The sequence below is a fragment of the Colius striatus genome, chromosome 1, assembly GCF_028858725.1.
Source record: "Colius striatus isolate bColStr4 chromosome 1, bColStr4.1.hap1, whole genome shotgun sequence".
Lineage (NCBI taxonomy): Eukaryota > Metazoa > Chordata > Aves > Coliiformes > Coliidae > Colius > Colius striatus.
In genome coordinates, this window is record NC_084759.1 from 203681810 (window position 1) to 203703189 (window position 21380).

General features: G+C 43.6%; 1 long non-coding RNA gene and 1 pseudogene across 6 annotated transcripts in view; both read right to left on the reverse strand.

Annotated features, from left to right (window-relative positions):
* Positions 1-279: 279 nt before the first annotated feature.
* The window catches only part of LOC133629607 (uncharacterized), a 129816-nt gene continuing 108715 nt past the window's right edge, over positions 280-21380 (reverse strand). For 3 of the 6 annotated variants that reach the window (XR_009821092.1, XR_009821097.1, XR_009821094.1), the window contains exons 8-9: positions 1286-1574; positions 280-364 (exon numbers count right to left, since the gene is read on the reverse strand). This is a non-coding gene — a long non-coding RNA (uncharacterized LOC133629607). Of the gene's footprint in view, positions 365-1285; positions 1575-12699; positions 13443-14311; positions 14389-20463; positions 20740-21380 lie in introns of those variants that run through there. The other 3 variants (XR_009821095.1, XR_009821093.1, XR_009821096.1) reach the window with 3 other exon arrangements.
* LOC133624747 (U2 spliceosomal RNA) lies at positions 12419-12543 on the reverse strand (annotated as a pseudogene).

Genomic DNA, 21380 nt, shown 5'->3' on the forward strand with positions numbered 1-21380 from the left:
CATCGTGTATGACACAGCAAAAAAATCCAGAACTCAAGCCAGAAATACTTCCAGAGGAAAAACAAACCAACCTTTGAACCCTTCCTGGTTATGCTGAAGATGCAAAGAATCAGAAATCAATTTTTTTAAGGCAGTCACTTCCTACACAGTGGTGCCACACAGCAGCAAACATAATATATGCCAGATATAATTACACTACATACTCCACAGCAGGGGACACAATCAAGGCACAGAGCATATCCCAACTATTTAATGGAAACAAGAATTATTTACCTTCCAGTTTGCACATACTTATGAAGAGGTTTTCCCTTAAACAACACTTTCTTCCTCTGGCGTATGCACGGCGCTCTCAGGAGATCAGCATCTGGTATAGATGAAATGGGTCTATTTAAGAACAGGTTTGCATTTCCATTTTAGTTCCTTCCAAAAGCAGACAAAGGTCACACAGTCATGGTACATTTTGAACTATTCTAGTTCCATTCTGGATCACTTCATTTTATTATAGAATGGAAGAGCATTGCAGGAGGCTGGAGGGGAGGCCACCATGGCACCTCCTAAGGGCTAAGAGCCACAAGCTCCTCCTAAGAGCCACAAGCTGCACAGACCCTCTGGGAATTGGCCACCTCGATTGGCAGAAGCAGCACAACCACCTGGCAGTTACATATTCCCCATCATTTCTGCATTGTCTTCGTTAGCTCACTCATGAAAAAGCTTGTTTCTTCTGGCTTTCAGGAGAGAGAGGACAGATTTGTCTAAGGAGTTTAAGGACTGGTCAGTTTTAAAGTTCTGCAAGAGACTGGAAGAGTCATATGAGAGGGATCTTCACTGCATAGTGAACAGGGATGGTTCTCTGTCACCTGGACCAACCAGCAAGCATCTGGAAGTGCTGAAATTGATTATGTCTGCTGCACAGCTCTGAATATTTACTGATCCTTACTCCTGAGCCCCTTTTGTTACTCAGTTCATGTATTGACTGCTGTTAAGAGGACAAAACACATCATCAGGATAAAACCAGACGTGCCTCAGTAATAAACACAGATGCTGACATATGCCATGAAAATTATAGAGCTAATTAGAGGACCACAGTGTAACACTCCACATATCAAACACAGACAAGGAACAGAGGAAGAAAAGTGGCTGTTGGATTTGAAAATAATGTGGATTTGTGGGGTAGTTTTTGCTTTAATCTACTACAGCTACTGAACAACTTCTGTTGCATCAGAAAGGTATGTCCCTAGCTATCAGAAAAACCTAACATCCATACATCTACTTGGCTGCAACTTACTTGTGACCTTATTAGTCTCCTCCCCACAACTGGCTCCTTCTTTTGAAGCTATAAACAAGGTCAGCATCTCGTGAGCATTATAACAAGGAAGGCTGAAGTTCTGTTTCAAGTCTGATCTTCTTTAGATCCAGATAAACTCCACTTGGGTAGGTTCTGAATGTAGGAGGTATTTCACTCCCCAGTAATCTCCAAGGGAGGAAGGGCAGAGTCCCTGTCCTGGACCACGGCACACTGATCTAGGAGCTCCATATAAAACTGAATCAAAGGAGTTTGGTTTCCAGTTTACGGCCTGAGGTAAGAAAAGACATAAAAAAAGAGGAAGTATGAGGAATAATGAGACAATAAAAACCCATATAAAGGCAGATTAACAGCCTGTCTACTCCAGGCATCACAGGAAGGTATAGCTTCAAAACAGAGCTGAAATAAAAAGACGGTTTTGTGGCATTTATGGAGGGTTGGTATGGGAGAAAGCTCCTTTCTTTTGAAACCATACTGAGCTGCATCTGACTACTATCAATTCACCTGTGCACAAGTCAGGTAAACATCTTGGGAGAAAAACAAAATGATGCACAGAGGTGCAGATCTGGAACCTGACTACACAGAGACAATACTCAAATGTAGGTTTGCAGAGGAAACCTGGAAGACCTAAGACACAAAATGTGCTGAGGGGATATCATTGTGTAAATCACCTTTTGATAAGAGCATTAAAGAACACAGACCACAAAAAACTCCCACCAGAATTAGGGACACCCAGTCAGGACAAAAACTTGAGCTGAACAACACGATAAAAAAAGCTGGGGGTGCAAATGCAGTGCTAATACTCAGCTAAGAGAAAGCAACCAGGAACTTTTCAAGTTTCAAATGAACTCAAGAGGCACAAGTCAGCCTGGAAGTGGTGTAGGATGGAATCACAGAGAATTCCAAATTGCAAATGAATGGCCCATTTCCTACTTTTAAAAAACGTGGCCATTACTAGAGAAAATGTAAATCAAAGAAATCCCAGTGACTTAGTGAAGATAAGAGTTAGCTCTTTATTCTGCCAGCATTGGAGTGCTCCTATTTGTAACAGCCATGACTAAATTAATTCATCAATTAGTAAATGAGTTCAGTTAGTTCACAGCGTGTAATTCATTTATTTTACTGTTAACAGGCACATCCTCATGTCACTTTGTAATAGTTTGCAAATGCCATTTAATTTATTAGACACAATGAGAAAGGGGGAACTTGAAGGCAGAAAATAAAATTGTAACACAGACAGATGCAAAATTTACTGAGATAATGCCCAACAGAAATGGTAGCAAACAACAAAGCCTGTTCCTGTCCCAGTGCTGACCATTCTGCATTAACTGTTTTGTGGTTAAACCAAGTCTGAGACCATGGATGCAAGAACACAGCAGCTGTCAGCTGACACTACAAGAGATCATGTCCCCACAGCCATCTCTCTGAGGTTGGACCGAGTTTTCACATTGTACTCCTCCTTTCCTTCCCCTGCAAATAGTTTCATCAGGAGATTCACATTTCACAGAACTACTTTGGATTTCTCTGTGGTTTTAATACTGGCCAAAACTCAAGATTATCCCCACAACTGTCTACTGTAGCAACCATGAAGGCTAAGAGGATAAAATGGTCAAAGTGATGTCTGGGATAATAAAGTATGTGCTGTGTAATACCAGCTGCAAAGGTCTTGACAAAATAAGGTTTGAGGAATAAAAGAGAGCCTTTACATGTAAAACTATTTGATAGTCATTAATAAGCAGTACATTCATCTGCACACCAAAGCCCAAGGGGAAAGCCAGGAGAAGAGCTCTGGATGGGTGTAGGATGGTTGTTTCAGGCAGCACATGCAGAATTGCACAGGCACCAACCAGTGCAATGAGGGGAGCAGCACCCTGCTCCAAACCACCTGCCTCTCTCAGCAATGCCGACTCCTTCAGCAGCTTCCTCCCAGCACTGAGAGCAAGCTGCAAAGGATGCACACCTAGCCAAGGAGGGAAATCAGCTGAATCATAACCTTAGACTACTATTAAGCCCTCATTAACAAGCAAATTAAGTTAGGTTTCTACCAGTAACAGGTCAAACACTTTCTTCTTTTATTGGTGCAGGCCATGCATGACTGGAGCTTCGGGGAGCCCAGTCCTGCTCTGGGGGAGATGCAGTGCTGAGCAGTAAGACATCTGCAGACAACTGCCAGACAAGTGCCCTTTGCCATGAGACTGGGAGGCTGCAGGCCTCAGCCACATGGTCTGTTTTTGTTTTGCCTGAATTCTGGCAGAATTTAAGTGCCTGGAGTCCAGAGGGATAAAACTGTACTCAGTAGCTGCTTGGGCATCAGCACATGCTGTATTAGAGCCTGGTATTACCTGCTGCTCACAACTGAAGGTGTCCTGCTTGCAGTGATGGAACTTGCTTCTTACCTAGACTGCTGCAACCCAGTTAAGCAAAAAGCAGCCTGAACACCATGCAAGTTCCTTGAAAGTGCCCCAGACTCACCTAAATCTATGCCAATGCCAGAGCCTTTTCCAGCACAAAGTTGCCCAGGAACCCAGGTGCTCCCTACCTTCACTACAGTCTGAAGCACGCACCCAGAACACAGGACAGCCCCTTTTATGTCTTCTCAGCCTTCAGCCTCACACTTCCCTGAAAACCTGAAGCAGAACAGATCTAACACATGAGGCTGAACACCTCTGCAACAGTCACACTGCTCCTGGTACCCAAACAGGCTTTTTCAGGGCAAACCTGAGCTTGCTGCCACATATGTGTACCCTCCGAATGACTGATGCCCAAATCCTGCTCTAATGCATCACAAAGTCCCCTGAAGCATCTCCCTGATGCTGGTTATTTTGATTCTGAAATAATGAGAATTATGTCCACACCTCAGCCTTTTCAGTCTCATTCTGTCCTACTCCTGTTCTGTTGAAAACTGAGCTGTACTCTGTGATCCAATGCTTTTTCACAGCAGATGTAGGAAACCTATCCTAATTCTGGCCCAGGCAGTGAGCTCCATATCCAAGGGCAAAAATCTGGCAGACACACATCAACTGGGCATCTATGGGCTTTAGAAAAATAACCCAGCAAGAACCAAAACACTAAACCAGCTCTGTACTGATGTTTCCAAAGAGAGTGTTTGCTGTAGGTAGAAGGGGGCATAGTTAAGCATCTCTTGGATCTGAGCTTTAAAATACACATTTCCTGGGCTACTTCTGTATTGTCATAGAAAATTGGTAATATTCTCAAGTTTGTGTATGGGGACAAAAAAAAGAGAGTAATTACAAGAATTTTGGAAGCAGTTCCAGGGAGAGATGAACAGATTGGTTACATTTGAGGTTCTGTAACTTAAACTGTAGCAGAGCTGTTACAGTGGCTTGTTAATTCTATCACTAATCATTACATCACACTTTACAGGCTATAGGTTTCCTTCCTAACAGCCCCCGCTTTAACTGCATTTTCTGCAAAAGAAATGACAGCAACTTAAGCTACAAGGGGGCAATTGTGCCAGGGGGTTTGTGAAGAATACATTCACTTACATTTCCTGACTGGAGCAGTTCCCTGTTTACTGTACTCTCCCAAACATGGAACTGAAACAGCACTCACGGGCCATGCAAGTTATATTGGGTTTCTAGTGAAGATGAGGATAATGTGTATCCTGCATGGTTGTGACAAGATAGGCTACAATAACCAAAGTGAATATGCAAACTGTACTGTACAGACCTATAAAATCACGCACCCAAAGCAGGAAGTCAGAAGTCTGTCAGACATGGAATATGGATTATGAGACTGTCAGAATTCATTTAGAGCTGTATAATTATGGTCACACAACCAATATTTCTTTTTCTTCTCTTTTGAGTCCATCTCCCCCACTTCAAGTGTCAATATGACTAATACATTGCCTTCTACCACTGCCCATGAGCACAAAAGCCTTTCTTTAAACCTCATCTCTTTAGGAGGGGTCCCAGGTATTTTCACATGCAAGGGAATGGAGAAGGATTGGCTACAATGTCCAAGTCAAACCAATCTTTTTTCTCACAGCATGTCTGTGGCATCACTCCTCTGAATCCCTGCCAGCACTATCTGCTCTCTGAACCACTCTGCAGAGAACATTTCCAACACACCGTTGACTGCTGCACAACTCCGCCTCTGACCCTTCCTATTCGGGACTCCTCAACAACTGCCTTTATCTCATTAATTCTGTAGTTTTTAGGAAACTACTTTTTCCTGCCAGCTTTTAAACCCAGAGGAATTTTCTAGATGTGCAGTGACTGTGCATGAGTAACAGCTCCCTCATTAATCTAGCAGGGAGTCACAAAACAAAACAAATTGTTCAGCTTCCCAGTGTTTTTCCGATTTGCTTTCCCTTTCCAAGCCTTGTAGCGCTCACAAACATCCCAACTATCTAAGTGACGTCATTTATAGTCAGGCTCCTTAAAGGAAACAACATGTCCTTAGCATGTTGCTCAATCCTCTGGTATTCTTACTGTCATTTAGTTTTGCACCTGGGTAGTTTTTAAGTTGGGTTTCTTCTTTTAAATGGAGAGCTAGTTGTGCCCCCATGAAATGTATTGCCTCTGAAGGCCAGCATCAAAAAGCTTGTCTGGCAGGGAGAGAAGGAGCTGTGCTACGTTTGCTGCTGCCTGGCAGCCCTTGGTATGTCTCTTGTCTTCATGCCAAACGCTCTGGGTGCCCACGGCCACAAAGCAGGGTGGTGCAGTGCGGGAAGATGTGAAAGACAAGAACAAACTCTGCTCTCCCACGGCAGGGCTGTGCATCTGCTGCTGCAGCAGCCACGCTTGCTGCTCCTCCTGCGCCTCAAAAATGCTCCTTTATAGGGAAGGAGATTCAGCCCAAATATGGGAGTACAGCTTTGCTTTATGTTTGCCCTGGTGCAGGCTCCTGTGAAGAAATCACTCCGTATCTCTTCTAAACAGACGCAGTAGTGTTTCTGGAGCACCTCTCAGCAGGTAACAGGTTCTTTATCCCATGTGAAAATCTGTGAGTCGAACTATACAACATAAAGTTTGAGGATTCAAGGAATACTTTGAAAAGCCACATTTCTAGAGTAGTTTGTGAGAATGAGAGACAAGACCCAGTCTCCTGCATTTCTATTCAGGACAGACCAGCTCATACTCAGTGCTGATACAGACCTTCCTACCCACAGTACCTTCCTACTCACCATTCCAGAAACTAAACCCTCTCAATGTCTTTCTGCATCCACCTCCAGCATGCAAAGTATCTTGCACAGTAACTCAGACTTGGAGAATGTAAACAGCAGGGTTGAGAAAGGTCCCATATTTTTAAAGACAAAGGAAAAAAACCCAACAAAGCAGAACAAGACACCACACTCAATCCTGGAAGATAAACTGCGTTTCAGAATACCTGTATTTACCAGGTATCTTGGTGAGACTGCACACATGGGAACAAACTACCATAGCTTTCAGAACAACCCTTTAAGGTGCCCTTGTAATCTCCACATTACAGATAGCAAAGGAAGGACTGAATAAAGTCAGTGTAAGGTGACTTGAGGTCAGCGTTCAGCGTCTTTACCCAAAAATGCGGCTTACCTCAGGAAAACTTCTGCTCCTTTTGCCTGAACAAAATCTGGGAGCCACGGAATTAAAACCATTTCAGACAGTCCTAACATCTCACACCACTGACATTTTAATTGTGACTTTTAATAAGCAGCAGAAAGCAAAGGAATGAGATAAACTGGGAGCTCCAGACCACAGTTCCCAACGTGACGAAGTGGTGAGGAGATGGAGCAAATGTACAAAACTCACTGACCTTCCAGATTTCTCCAGGCCAGGGCTAGAAAGCAAAACAGCTGAATGCTTATCCCCTTGTAGACAGAATTGCTGGCACCCTGCTCTCTGCCATCTCCAAGTCAGTGTTTCTGATGCTGAGGAACAACTGGCAGCTTTAAATATACATCTGAGACAGACAAGAAACGTAGAGTGATTGAAGTCAGCGAGAGACTGCTTGAGCAGAATTGGAGCCGACGTCCCAGCCCAGAGCCTCGGGGATGTTCAAGAGCCTCACTGCTAACGATTTCACTGCAAGTTAGGTGTTCAAACACCTCTAAGGACACAGGTTGTCAGAATTTGCCTCTTTACATCACTATGTAATTGGCAACAAAGCCAGGAAGAAGTTGCCAGCTTAGCTTGTCTCATCATCCTTATGAAAGAGTGCGGAGGTACCGATGAGAAGCGGGGATTTTCGTCAGGCCTGAAATACACAGCAGACACGGTGGCAGATGGCACTGGATGAACCAAACAGAACTGAAAAGTTCAGGGTATTTTAGAGAAGGTTCAGTTTAAGGTAACAGATGAAGAAATATAGTGAAGAGAGACAGCAAAGTACTCCTATTCATCCTTCTCCTGACATAAGGAGCTGTTCAATGAACTGAACCGATGATAAATATTTAGGCATTTGCATTATGGTCACAACTGAGTATTGACTGCTCCTGAGCACTGGCACCTGCACACACACACACACACACACACACACAAAGGCCACGCTGCCCTGCCCTGTTTGCAGTCCAACAGGGGAGGGAATACTCTCTGCTTTCATCTGAATGCAAAGCACTGATGAAGTGTGGACCTCACATGAATACATGAAAGCCAAGATCTGCAAAGGGTTAAGAAATCAAGTCTTTGGATACATAATGGAAACATCCAAGGTAATTAGATTAGTCAGTATGAAATCATGGTAGTTGTCCTCTATAAGGACTCCATCACCTCTCCCTGAAGTCTTTGGTACCAGATGCTGTTCAAGACTTTACTCCTGAGTGCTCCTGGTCCCCTGCTCCAAAGAGGTAACTCAGCTCTGCAGCTTAACGTCTCAGAAACAAGCACACTACTGAAACAGAGTTTGAGCAGCATTTCTAAAGCTGCAGGGCCCATCAGGCATGCTGATAGCTCCTCATTAAAAAAAGGCAACAAGAAACAAAAAAACAACCCCTTTTTCCAAGCAGTGAGTGACACCAGCGTGAGACTGACAACTTTCAGGATGAGGTCACCTCCGTTTCCCTTCAGAAATGAAGCTAGCAAGTACAATTAACAATAATTAAGAACTCCTTTCACAAAGGGACACTATCCTTTTATTATCTCTGTTGAAGTCTAAGCAAAAGCAACACAATGGGCTTGTTGATTTATTTTTTTTTCAAACCAAGACACGATAAAAGACAGAAAGAAACCAGCAATTAAGAGCAGAAACCCAGTTTTCTTAGGTGCTGTGGTATTTTGGCTCAAAATACAGTTCCTTACTTCCCTACAAGAATAACTCACCACTTCCTAGTTAGCCACAGCAAAACATAACCAGAACTTCTAATTTACACAAAAGATGCTTAATGAGTAAATAAACATGCTCATGACACTAAAACTTGCATGGGAAGTGTAAGCAATGATCTATAATCACACTCAATGAAAAATTATTGGCTTTGGATCTAATGATTTTCCCTCTGAGCAGGGTTCCAGTTGCATAAAACGTTCAGCTTCTTTGCATTTCTTTACTACCACAAATTCTGAGCTATTCCCTGCAAGAATGTGAACTGGTTTGTATTTCAAACTATTTATTAGTCATACTTGCTTCACCTTATGTGGCAAGAGGAAGAAAAAAACCAACCCAGTGGTCCAATTGCTAGATATCCAGCAGCATCAGCTCACCAAATGTGAATGTCTGCTGCTGGGTTAGCAAAAGAAATTGCATCTCCAGCAATTACAACAAGAGCTTGGACACTTACGTCATGAATTAGTTGCCTAAACACAACACTTATGCCTCCTGTTATTTTAGGTGTTATATAGTGTTCTGTCTGGCCTCATAAAGCTCCTGTTGTATCTGCCAGCCCTATGGGTATGTCCCAGATAACCTAAAGGCACCAGCTGCCAATGTGCAGGCAACTGAATCCCATCCCAGTGTACCTGCAGAGCGATATATATGCACGTATATTATGCCTCATGGTCTTTGTATCAGAGCCCAATTCCACCCATGTATTCTGCTGTACATCTGAAGTGTAATCATCATGCCTAAAACCCTTTAAAATGTTTTGATGTTTGCTGTGGACATGAAAGGTTTTGCCACTGGTGCCTGTACCCAACCGCCAGATAGATCGGCTTCACCAGCAGAGCTCCAGGGTGCAGATTAAACCTTGGCAATTGGCTTTCACACAGTGACCTGAGTGCTTAAATCAGTTCTGAAGTGTGATTACTTTTAAAAGATTTGCTGTTACAACCCCAAAGTGACCCTGCTGCTACACACTACACACTTGAGTGCTGCCCACAGTGATCCGAGACGCGGTACCTGGGAGCGTGGATCCTCCTCTCCCACAGCAACAACCTCCTCTGGATAAAGTGAATTTTAGGACAGAAGACGAGAGTCTAAAGAACTGGCAATGAGAGGGTTATATGGCAGGTCTGCAGGAATGGCTGGGTGGGCCATGGAGTATGTGAATGCAGCAGCAGGAAGCCTACCTGCCCACTGGCCACGTGCCGGAGGAGCAGACGCCCGCTGGACAGATGAGAGATGCCAGCCAGCAGCCCAGAATAGTGGCAGGGAAGGTGGAAGGGAAGGAAACACATGGGCTTAAGCAAGACATCAACCCAGTTTGAACACATCAACATTTAAAGTATGGTTTTCTGAAGGACTGAACTCTGCAAACGCCTGCTGGCACCAAGGGTCAGCTCTCAAGGCTGAGGACCACGGCCCAAGGAGGTTGTGACACAAGCAGATCCTTCTGTCACTGTTTCATACACATTTATAGCTAGGCTGAGTGTAAACAGGAAAGTCACATGGCATCCGTAGTGTCACACAGTGACTTCCTTAGTGCCATGCTGGCTCAGAACATTGCCTTTCACATCCCTTAGCCCAGATGGTGGCTGCAAAAATGGGAACCTTTAAGCAGCTCCTATTAACAATGCCCCATCTCAGCCATCCTCCATGACTCAGGAGGAATCTGTTTCTGGGTGCTGGCATGCATTTCCCACTTCCTTTCCTTGCAGTGTAACAGAAAACGAATCTGAATGCTGACACAGAAAGTAGATTGATTGCAGTATTTTATTTTTTGGCCCGAGTCCCAATTTTAATCTGATCTAGTTCTCAGATAGGAGGCTGTACATTGTCACGTAGTCTGTAAAAGCAGTTGCTACACTGATTTGACTAGATATGTAAGGCTGTGCATCTGCATATCACAAAGCCAGATCTTGCACACTGCAGATGCATCGCATTTTCTCAGAATAATAAGCTGGAGAATCACTGAAAACAATATGTAAATAATTGTATGGGTTTCTTCCAAGCATGGAGATATAAATACAGGTCAAATTTGCATCGTCATGTTTTAAAGCCACTTGAAAATATTTTGTAGGTGTTCAGAGAACAACAGATTTGGATAATCTTCTCCTATTACTACACCAGTGACCGTGGATGATGCCATGTTCTGGGAAAAATTCAGCTTTCAAGCAATTACCCAAAGGACAGGTGAACTTTCCAGGTGCTCAGCATCCAGAAGGTGTCAGCACCTGCTGGAATGAAGCACGTCGGTGCTTTCTGCTGTCAGCCACTCTGGAAACTGGGTCTTTTCAAGGATGGTTGGAGATCTAACACGGAAACTTGATTACAGAAGCAGCTCAGATGCTCCTTTTCCTATGTACTGTAAACCCAGCAGTTCACTGTCCCTTTTCCAAAGTCGTGCTGGCACATAAAGCTGCTCTTCCTGGTTTTTTGTAAGATGGTTTGTGCAGCAATACCTTTGTTTCCAATTTTGAGAATGAAAAGGTTAATCTGTGGTTATTTCATGTTGTAGTTATCCCACTCTCTGACACAATTTTATTAACGTTATTCAAAAAGGAACGGAGCCTTGGCAGTGTAAATGGCAGTACAATCAATGTCTGTGCCTGTTACCAGACCTGCCACTCCCAGACAGTTCTTGACAGAAATTCACACCTTGTGACACAGCCACAATTTGGTCTGCACACATACATTTTTCCACCAAAACCTCAGAAGCTTTCAGGCATCTCATGAACAATCAGGGTCCTCAGATCCCTCACTATGTCTTAGTTGCTTTATGTTTCTTCCAGGAAATGAACCGTAGCATTTTTAAGAAGACAAATTAATCTCATATAAATGGATTGGTTCTACTAGACCAAGCAAGACAAACCAAGAGTGAAAATTTCTTTCTGGCAAGAAATAAGCTGCTCTGAATTTTTCTTAGACCAGAACTGCACACTACCAATCTTGGAATTACAGTTTTTCCTTCAGATGTGCTCTTCATCTCTCCTGGTTCACGCACACACTGACCTACTGCAGTTTCATTTATTTGATGTTGCTCTGTAATGGGAGAATGAAGAGCCACCTGCTGTAGGAGAAGATCAGGCTCAAGACTGTCTAAGGAACCTGAAGGTGCTCAAGCCCATGGGACCTGATGAGGTGCATCTACAGGACCTGAGGGAACTGGCAGATGAACTGGTGAGCCACTATCCATGGCATTTGAGAAGTTGTGAAAGTCCAATGAAGTTCCCACTGACTGGAAGAGGGGAAACATTAACTCCAATTTTTAAAGATAGAAACAAAGATGACCCAGGGAATTTCAGGCCAGTCAGTCTCACCTCTGTGCCCAGACAGACCATGGAGCAGATCCTCCTGGAAACTATCCTACGGCCCACAGAAAATAAGGTGGCACTTGCTGATGGCCCAAATGTCTTCACTAAGGGGAAACTGCCTGACAGTTCTGGTGGCCTTCTACATCTGGCTTATAGCATTGGTGGATCACAGGTTGACATGGTAGGGTTGGAAGGGATCTAGAGATCATCCAGTCCAACCCCCCTGAAGAAGGAGGTCCACCTAGATCAGGTCACACAGGAATGTGTCCAGGCAGGTTTTGAAACATCCAGAGAAGGAGCCTCCCAATCCTCCTTGGGCAGCCTGGGCCAGGGCTCCCTCACCTGAAGTTGTTCCTTAAGTTTAATTGGAACTTCTTCTGTTCTAGCTTCTGTCCACTACCCCTAGTCCCACAACTGGCCACCAGAAAAAAGTGCTGCCCCAACCTCCCGACATCCACCATTTAGCTATTTGTAAATATTAATGAGATCCCCCCTCAGTCTTCTCTTCTCCAGACTAAACAGCCTCAGATTCCTCAGCCTTTCCTCTTAAGGAAGATGCACCAAAAATCCCCAAAATTCTTTTAATAGAAAGTCTTCTCACTGAGGGTGTGTCAGACAGTAAACTGATAAGAACAGATACTATACGTGACCTCAGCCAAAAGGCCAAGATAATATATAACACAGATAACACAATAACACAAAGGTGTGTGACATCTTCCAGATGGGAAGCAGGAGAAGAATGTTATTACATGCATATATCTTTAATATTAGGCAAATGAGACATGTTGCACACAGCTAAGGTCTTAGGGCTGCAATCACAACTGAAATGCATGGCTGACCATAAGGAGAACAAAAAACCCTCCAGATTCAGACAAAACCACAGAATCACAAGGGATGGGTGATCTATTTTTCACCACTCTCCTTGCCCTACCCCCATTTCAGCATTTTCAATGGTTTCAGCATGCTAAAAATAACTAACTAACCTCCCCTCTAACTTCTCTTAAGGCTGTCTGGTTGTTTTCCTACAGACACTACCTCAGCATTACACAGTCCCCACAGCTAACAGCATCATCTGCTTTCCTTTTTACTGAGATCAAGCCAGTGGTTCCCTTCACTTTCTCTTGAGCAACAAGCAAACAGAAAAAGTCTGGTGACGAACGTATTAGAAGATATTCTCTCCAGAAATAAGTTCTACTTTACAACAGCAAGGAACAAATGGGATAATATGCACAGTCTTCAGACAGCCTATTTCAATCTTGTGTTGTTAGCTGAAGGGCTCAGAACTCCATGAGGCAAAACTGAAGTGAAATAAGCCAAAAGAAATGGATATATTTCTGAGCAACACACCTTTCTGACTAGGTTGTTCTGAACTTTCTCTAAAGTACCTAAAATATACTGCTCCTTTGTGTAATCCCAGGCCTTGAGTTGGTTACTGAGCCTCCTCTCCTGCAGTACCTTCCTGCACCTGCCCCTACAGGTAACAGAAGATTGGGAGGATGAGAGCGGCCGTGTTTATGAAGCTTCTTCCTGCTCCGCGAGCGGCTCATTTCTTATTCTCAAAATGAAAGGAGTGGCTGTGTTAAAGGAAAAAAAAAAAGCAAAAAGGAAAGAAAAACAACATAATGAAAAGGAAGCACACACCCATACGGAAAAAAAAGGGCAAAAGACTAAGCTGCTGATTACAAATGCTTCGTAACCTTGTCACCGGCTAAAACAAACAATTAAACAGGACTTCAAGGTTTTCACTCCTGTGTGCTCTCAGAACCTCACAACTGTCTGTGCTTCCACCGAGGCTCTGTGCTGCTCTTGCAGTTGTTGTGAGAAGTTTTAAACTGCAAACTTCTGGTTAAGACTGCAATTGTGAATCTTTTCACGGGGTCCATGCAATCCCACAGATGGCAACTGAGAGCAGGGTTTCTGACACGGCGGTTCAATCCCTACAGTTCCCAAAGCACAAAGTGTGTGTAAACACTACCAGGATTTCTGCTTATGTAACAAATGCACACCTGGGGTTTTGACAGATCTGCAACCCAATAGGCTTGTATTAAACATACCCACACATTCCCCTGGATCTTGCTTCACACAGTTACTACAGCATTTGAGTATCAGTAAAACATTTGCTCTGCTTTCATGGCAAGAAATACCTAAGTCCAGTGAGTGATTTCTGGATTTGTCTCAGAGAACAAAGTGAGTAAAACGCTGAGCACTGCCTGAGCTGGCTCAGCTACAGTGCCAAGCTTTATAGGACATTTAGTCTGCAACAGGTGACTACACTCAGGATGAGAAATACCTCACTCACTGCTTAGGCATACTTTCAAACATTACCAATACCCAGATACATTCTTCTGACGTGTGTAACGCAGTGTCACAGACTTCTGCCAAGCAATAGAAAACACAACAAACACCACAGAGCTGGTAGGATTTATTAAACATGCCATAACACTGGGCTGGCATCTCCTTCCCCAGACTGCTTCCAGATCACAACGTTGGGTGCAACCATCTCGACTGACGCAACCTGCGCTGAAACCACGGATGTACAACAGTGAGTGGGGGGGGTTAAAGTGCTCCTCACAGCAGGCTGCTTGATATAGCAGGTCTCCATCCTGCTGCTGAATGCATATGCAGGCAAATCAACGTAGTTTTCATCACAAAGTAGGTCCAGCAAGGGAACACTCTTACCTTACTTAGCTCCTGGATGAAAAACTTGCAGAGACTGCTCTCTGCTAGGATTTTTCAGTACACCATCACATACTAAGTTATTGCTTAGTAAATACACACCTTTTTGGCAGCTAAGATAAAGCCTGTAACTTCCTGCAGTAGTCACTTGCCTCTATTTAGGCTTCAAAAGGACTGGGTCTATTACAATAAATATTGAAAATGTACCATGCACAACTTAATATAACTTAACAGGATAGTAGAGCCAATATCTTGAACAATAGCCTGACTGTACCCAGCTCCAGAGAGGTCACAGCTAGGGCTGTAACTCTGCCATAGTAAATTAGGAGCAGTTATGTATTAGTCACAGTGAACTATGTCCAGCCTCAGCAGTTAAAGTTCCTAATAAAGGCCCCATCAGGCAAGGTTTGATAATGATTTAAAGTTACCTTCCCATCCTAGTCATTAGAATGACAGGATTGTCAAGTTTAGGAGATGCCTTTACACTGATGTGTTGTACATTTGTAATTCCAGCATATCCCTAATCTTTGTACCTTTTATTTGTCAGGTAACTCCCTCCACCTGCAGCTCTAGGGAATACCCACTGCAAGCTGCAATGCTCCAGACAGACTGAAAGTCTCTGGTGTGCTTCACATGCTTTCTCTGTGACTTTGTCAGAGCCAGAAACCTCAGCAAGTAATAATTATGGTCCTGCATATTTCTGCAGAACACTAGCAAAATGCAACTCTCCGACCACAGACACTGTCAAGTTCAGGCAGAGTAAATGATGTGCCATCCAAATGAGCTGGATGCAGACCAGTGGAAAACAACAGAGGTCTGGAGGGTCTGTGCGCTCACCTGCACAGCCCATTGTCCCTCTAACAGCACTATCAGCCCTTTCTGCATGTCACAATGGGATGGTTCTTACAAGTCTTTCAGGTGTCACAGTCAGTCCACAACACTGTTGCAACTTTTTTGCTGCATACCTACCCATCTACTCACCCACTCCTACCTCCTCTCTCACTTGCCAGTCTAATTACCCACCCACTCACATTTTCTCTTACTCACTCAATAACCCACCCATTTACATGTTTTTCATTCATCTCCCCGTTCAGCTACACAACCTGATCCTCAAACACCTTCAATACCACTCACTAATAGTAATTTTACCTCCTATGAGATGCCCAGCCTCAACTCTTTCATCAACATCCCTACTCTGCACCAAGCTTCCCACTGACTTCTAGGTGTATCTGCTTTGGCAGGGGAGTTGGACTAGATGATCTCTAAAGGTCCCTTCCAACCGCTACCATTCTATGATTCTATGACTAGAAGGAAGACAGCTTCCCATCCCAGGCTGCCAAACTCCATGAGGCTCCTCCATGAGGTCAAGCTCTCCTGCCATACCAATGCCAACCCACTCCTGGGATCTTTTCTGAAGGAGTCAAATGCTTTCATCTGACACAAAGTGGATGGATGGTGGGGATGAGGACTGTGCAGTGCTCACCTTGCCTTTACCAGCTTCCAGGCATGCTGTGCCTCCAGTGGGCATGCAACAGACACTCTCAGACCCACCTTACAAAAAACCCCTTTATTTGGAGGCTTACAACACAACCCTCTCATCCTTTAGCGTGTTCTGAAAGCAAACAGCAGTAACACTTCAGAAACCAAAGGAAGTCTGGGGTAAAGGTGCTTCATGATCTGAAGGGACTGTCCAGCGCGACGACGCACCATCTCCTGGGATGACAGCTAAAACAATAACCATTTGTCCTCTCTGTGACTAAAGAATATTTATTGGGGGCAGGGGGAATACTGATCTAGCTCTTTGTGGTCAAGACAAGGAAAAACTTTGGAGACAGCCTTCCTTAGACGCCCAAAGCTTCTAATAGCAAAGATCGAGGTCTAAAGAACAAACAACAAACAAGCAACCCCCTGAATCCCACCAGAACAAGTGACACTATAGAAAGAAATGAGTTATGGAGTGAAGAAACCCTGAGAAGAAGATAATGGAAAGGTGGGGAGGGGGAAGACTTCAAAAAACTACATGACAACTTCCACTATTTCTGTCACTGCTGGCAAACTGTAACTTTTCATTTTCCCTGTAATGCCCTCAGCAGACTCGCTTGCACACATCACTTCCCGTAGTTTAAATGCCACAACAGAGTTAAAAATCACTTAAATTATATTGGCATAACTCCCCCATACAAAAACATTTTCATTTCTGAGCAAAATTGGCCTTTTCAGGTAATTTTCAATAATTTCTCAAGTGACATCAGAACAGACCGCTCCTACACTGGAATAACACATGTGCCTGAGAAATTATACTATTAGCAGTGCAGTTTAAAGTCTGTCTTCAATCAGTATAATTTCCCCAAATCCAGAATTGAACATCTTGCATCACTTCAGGTAAAGTGTTACATCTAATAGTCAAGAGCACGTAACAGTATGTGACTCGTATTTACGGGCTGTTAACACCGCAGAGAGAAATACTGAAGGATGAGAACGTGGACTTGAAATAATACAGCGAAACAAAGAAATGGAAAATGTTAGGTCAAATATCAGAGCAAAGCAAAAAAAAAAACAACTCGCCATCAAACTTTGTGGAAAAGGCTCCAGAAGATGGAAGGCCAAGTTCTTAAGAGTATCTCTAGCCATAAACCACGGGGAAGAAAAAAAACCTCCAAACGTGGCAGAAAACATGTACTGGCAAGAAGCAGGTCTGGATGATCTAATGCACTTTCCATCTCTAACATCAATGACTCTGTAATTCCGTGGGACTGCTCAGCAGAGGGGCTGGCAAAGTTTTGGAGCGACTCAACTGATCACTGTGTGATAATCAAAGTGTTCAATTAAAAGGAGGTTCTCGTCGCTGGATGCTGTAGCTTATGCCACACCACTCGCTCAGAGCTGGGCTTTACGTTGCCAGTAGAGGCTGATGTGAATGGCAGGCACGCAATAATTAGAGAGTTGTGGGGAGCTCGCCTAAATAGGCAAAACAGAGTTTAAGTAATTAAAGAGACAATCATCATTTTTCTTGCAAAACGCCCAGGGTCAGCTTTTGACAGTGGATTTGATAATACAGAGTTCAACTCTGTCAACATTTATGCATGCAAATAACTTCAATCACAGATGCAAGTGTTAGTGTGGTTGGATCTACGCTACACGGCATCTTTAATTATTTACTCTTGATTTGTGTGCTGAGAAAATCCCCCCTTAGGGTAACATACCAGATTGTTTCTCAGATCATGTGCTTTGTTTGCTATTTTCAAGTTATCAGGTAAGCATACAAGCAGAAAGAGCAGAGCATGAAAGGACATATGGCAGGAGCACACCTTTTATGTTTAAAGCACGTGTATGAGTTAAAAAGAAAATGAGTTATAGCAATAAGAAGTTTCAGACTCAAGAAGATCAAGTGAAAAATGCAAAATAAGCAAAAAAAACCCTCCAAAGCATAAAAGAGTCATTATGAGGAGATAAGAAGGCCTGTGCTGTGCCTGCTGAAGCCCACTGCCCAAAAAACATCGCTGCCCTGAAATCTTTGGAGGGCTGAGTTTGGGGGTGTTCTGCTTTTTCCCCCCTTTTCCTGGTTAATAGCAATTCTACCCCAACTCTGATTAGGAGAGGGTGTGATTTATGAGATTATAGTCCAAAGCAAACTATGTGAAAAGTATGAACAGAAGAATCATTTGTGATGCAGTTTGAAAAAATGCCCGTTTGAGAAACACCATGAGCCTCCCAGGCTCTGCAAGTGCTGTCTCAGTGCTATTTATTTACACTGACCACTAGAAATTTCTGTAAGGGACAGACTCCATCTGGACACCACAGAATGTTATTAACCCTAATCTTAAGTGCCTAGGCTCTGAACAGCAGAGAGAAATACAAGGTGTGCATTGACTGCTGAATGTACACAGATGCTAAAGTCAAATGTAGACACCTAAAATCCTGATGCCAAAAGGAAAAGAGGGAATCCACACATTGCTTGCTTTGGAGGACAAGGTTAACACAGCTCTTGCTTGAGCTCCACTGTGATTAAGAGACAAGGGAGGTGCAGTTTCCTGAGCAGGTTGAACTGAATTTCAGACAGGTGTGACAGAAAGGTCTCACCTCCTCCTCTGCTCCTGGCCACCAGTTCCTGTTACTGCCACATCAGACCTACCAGGCATGCAGCTATCGGTTCAAATTTTCCCAAAAGAACAGAAAGGGAGCTTGGCTCACCCCAAGGCCACATGGTCATCAGGGAAGACCATGGAAGAAGCTGACCTTGAAACTGCAGGTGGAATCTGCAGAGCACTTCACTAGGTACTCTCAGGTCATACTGAAACAACACCGACTGCAGGACAATAAGTAACACTCACAGAATCCAAAAATATGTCCACAGAAGAGGATACTGTCACTTTCAAATAGTAATCCAATGATAAGGGCTCACCTGGGAAGTTGGGTTCTTTTCCCCCTGCAGATCCCACCTCCTACAAAGTCCTCGAGCCAGCAGACTTCAAGCAGAGCTTGGGCTGAGGCTGCTTTCTGCCCTCCCGCTGGAGCTGGGCCAGCTCAGAGAGGAATTCAAAACTCACAAAGCCATAAAGAGAAAGCACTGCAGGGCAAGTATGACTCCATGAGAAAGAGACTCCCAGGAGAAAGGGTAGAGCCCTATATTCTGGTCCCTTCTCCAGGAATTGCTCATGCCTACTGCACTGAAGATGAGATAAAATGTATACACAGCTCCTTTCATACTAAAGCTTGAAAATACATCCTATGAGCTATGCAAATAAACTTGAGAGCCAGTGAGAGCTCTGCCCTAACAGGAGAACAGCATATACCTACCTGTATTCTTGGATATATTTTTATTTTTGGTGGATAAAAGTAAATCAAAGAGCAAAGCTGAGATGTTCACAGTTATGAGTCACTTCTGCCAACCTCATGTTTTGGCAATAAATACACATTCTCACAGGAGCCTGTAATAACAGGTCATACGGGGAATGTCAATAGCCTCTCAGGTCCTTAAAGTTACAATTCAGGTGCCCAAATTCTGATTAGAAGTTAAAAATTCCTGCTGGCTTCTACTGACTGTATCAATGAGGCCCTGAAGTCACAGCATGGCATGGCAGGACTGAGTAGGAGTACCCCAGTCAGGCAGCAGCCACGTGGGAAACCAGGGAGGGAATTAAACCAGCAGAGATCATCGCACACAACTCTCCCCAGAGAATCTATGGATAAAAGTGGCTTCTATTCATACCTCACATTCCAGGTGCACACACATACACACACATATTGTTGTCTGGCTCAATTTACTACTTTTTGTTTGGTAAATGTTGCTATTACTATCCAGGTAGAGAAGAGAAGAGGAAGTGCTCCTCTTTTCCAGATCCAATTCCAAGCTCACCATTTTGTATGCAAACTCTGCATTTGGATAGCTACAGGCCATAGAAAAAAACCCTCACTCAGAACATTTACAAAACAAACAAGAAGAAAAAGCCAACAAATTATCTGTACCTTGTCTGCAAAACCTCTGCATGGGAATCCCTCTGAGATCAGCACAAATGAATGCTACTGAGATGCTGCACAGGCCTAAAATGTCAACCACTGTGTTGGTTGACGTCAAGCCATCATACTCCACACCTCTGCATCTAACTGCAGCCTGTTTTCTTTCTATGCAGTTCGTGGCTTGTGTCTGAACAGCTACTATTGCTGATAAAAGAGGGGGATTTGTTGGGTTTTTTTTTTCCTTGTTTTGTTGATTTACAAAATCAAGACTTCAGTAAGGTTATAAGCGGTTTTCTGCCTCAGAAAGCGCTGTTAAACATGCCTCCACGTGCTTTCTTTTTGCTCCAGATAATGAAAGAAACATGGGAAAATGCAATATCTACATCATGTCATTTGCATTTTAAAAAGTGCAAGGAAATGGAGATACAACAGTCATGTTAAAAAAAAACCCCAGTCATTGGCTCTCAATATGTCATTTTTTTTGCAGTTCTTTTGGGTGTGAACATCCCTGTGCACAGCATCAATGGTACCAACTCACTCCTCAAAACAGGTGATTTTCAAGAGCAGCAGTCTCCCTGTGCCACAGGTGGATATACAGCAATGAACTGAAGAGCTAAGACTCCTCCCTCCTCCTCAAACAGGACTTGTCTGTGTGACCCTGAGGAAATTTGATCCACCACTTCAATGCAGGTTTAACAGTTAAGGGGCTATAAAGAGTGCAACTTCCTTTCTTTTTATCTGAAATGATAAGGAAACAGTGATTTTTGTTGTTGTTTTTTTGGGGTGCCCTTTTTTTTAATGAAGTCCCTCCTAAGAACATTTTGATAAGCTTATGGTTAAATAAATGGTTTTCAGAAGATAGGCAGTTAATTCAGAAAAACACCTGGCAAACATCTAAATCTGAATATCTACTTCATACAACATTCTCCTTTATTTGTTTAATTCAAGTAAAGTATTTTCCTCCGCCCTTTCCTTTTCATAGGCTTTTCACACCCACCTAACAACCAAGTGACTCTTCCCTGACCCTACCTCCCACGCCTTTTGGTACAACTGCTACCAAGTCTCGAGCTCTTCTCCCAGGACCCAAAGGAAGCACTTAAGGAAATCCACTACAATGCTCAAACCTCCCTTTTTCGCTGCAGTTCCAGGGGGATGTGTGGTGTATGGACTGTCTCCTTGGTTGCTGCTTTGGAAAAGAGGGATGAAACAGTATCTGCAAGTGCCTCACAACTACCAACAGCAGTGGGTTTGGGAATGCAAAGTGTCCCGGTGCCACCTACCCAGGGAGAAACTGCAGCAGTGAATTGCTCCCTTCATAGTGGACGGTTGGGACACAACACCAGCGATTGTTACAGCTGGTGTCTGGAGGAGATTCATCA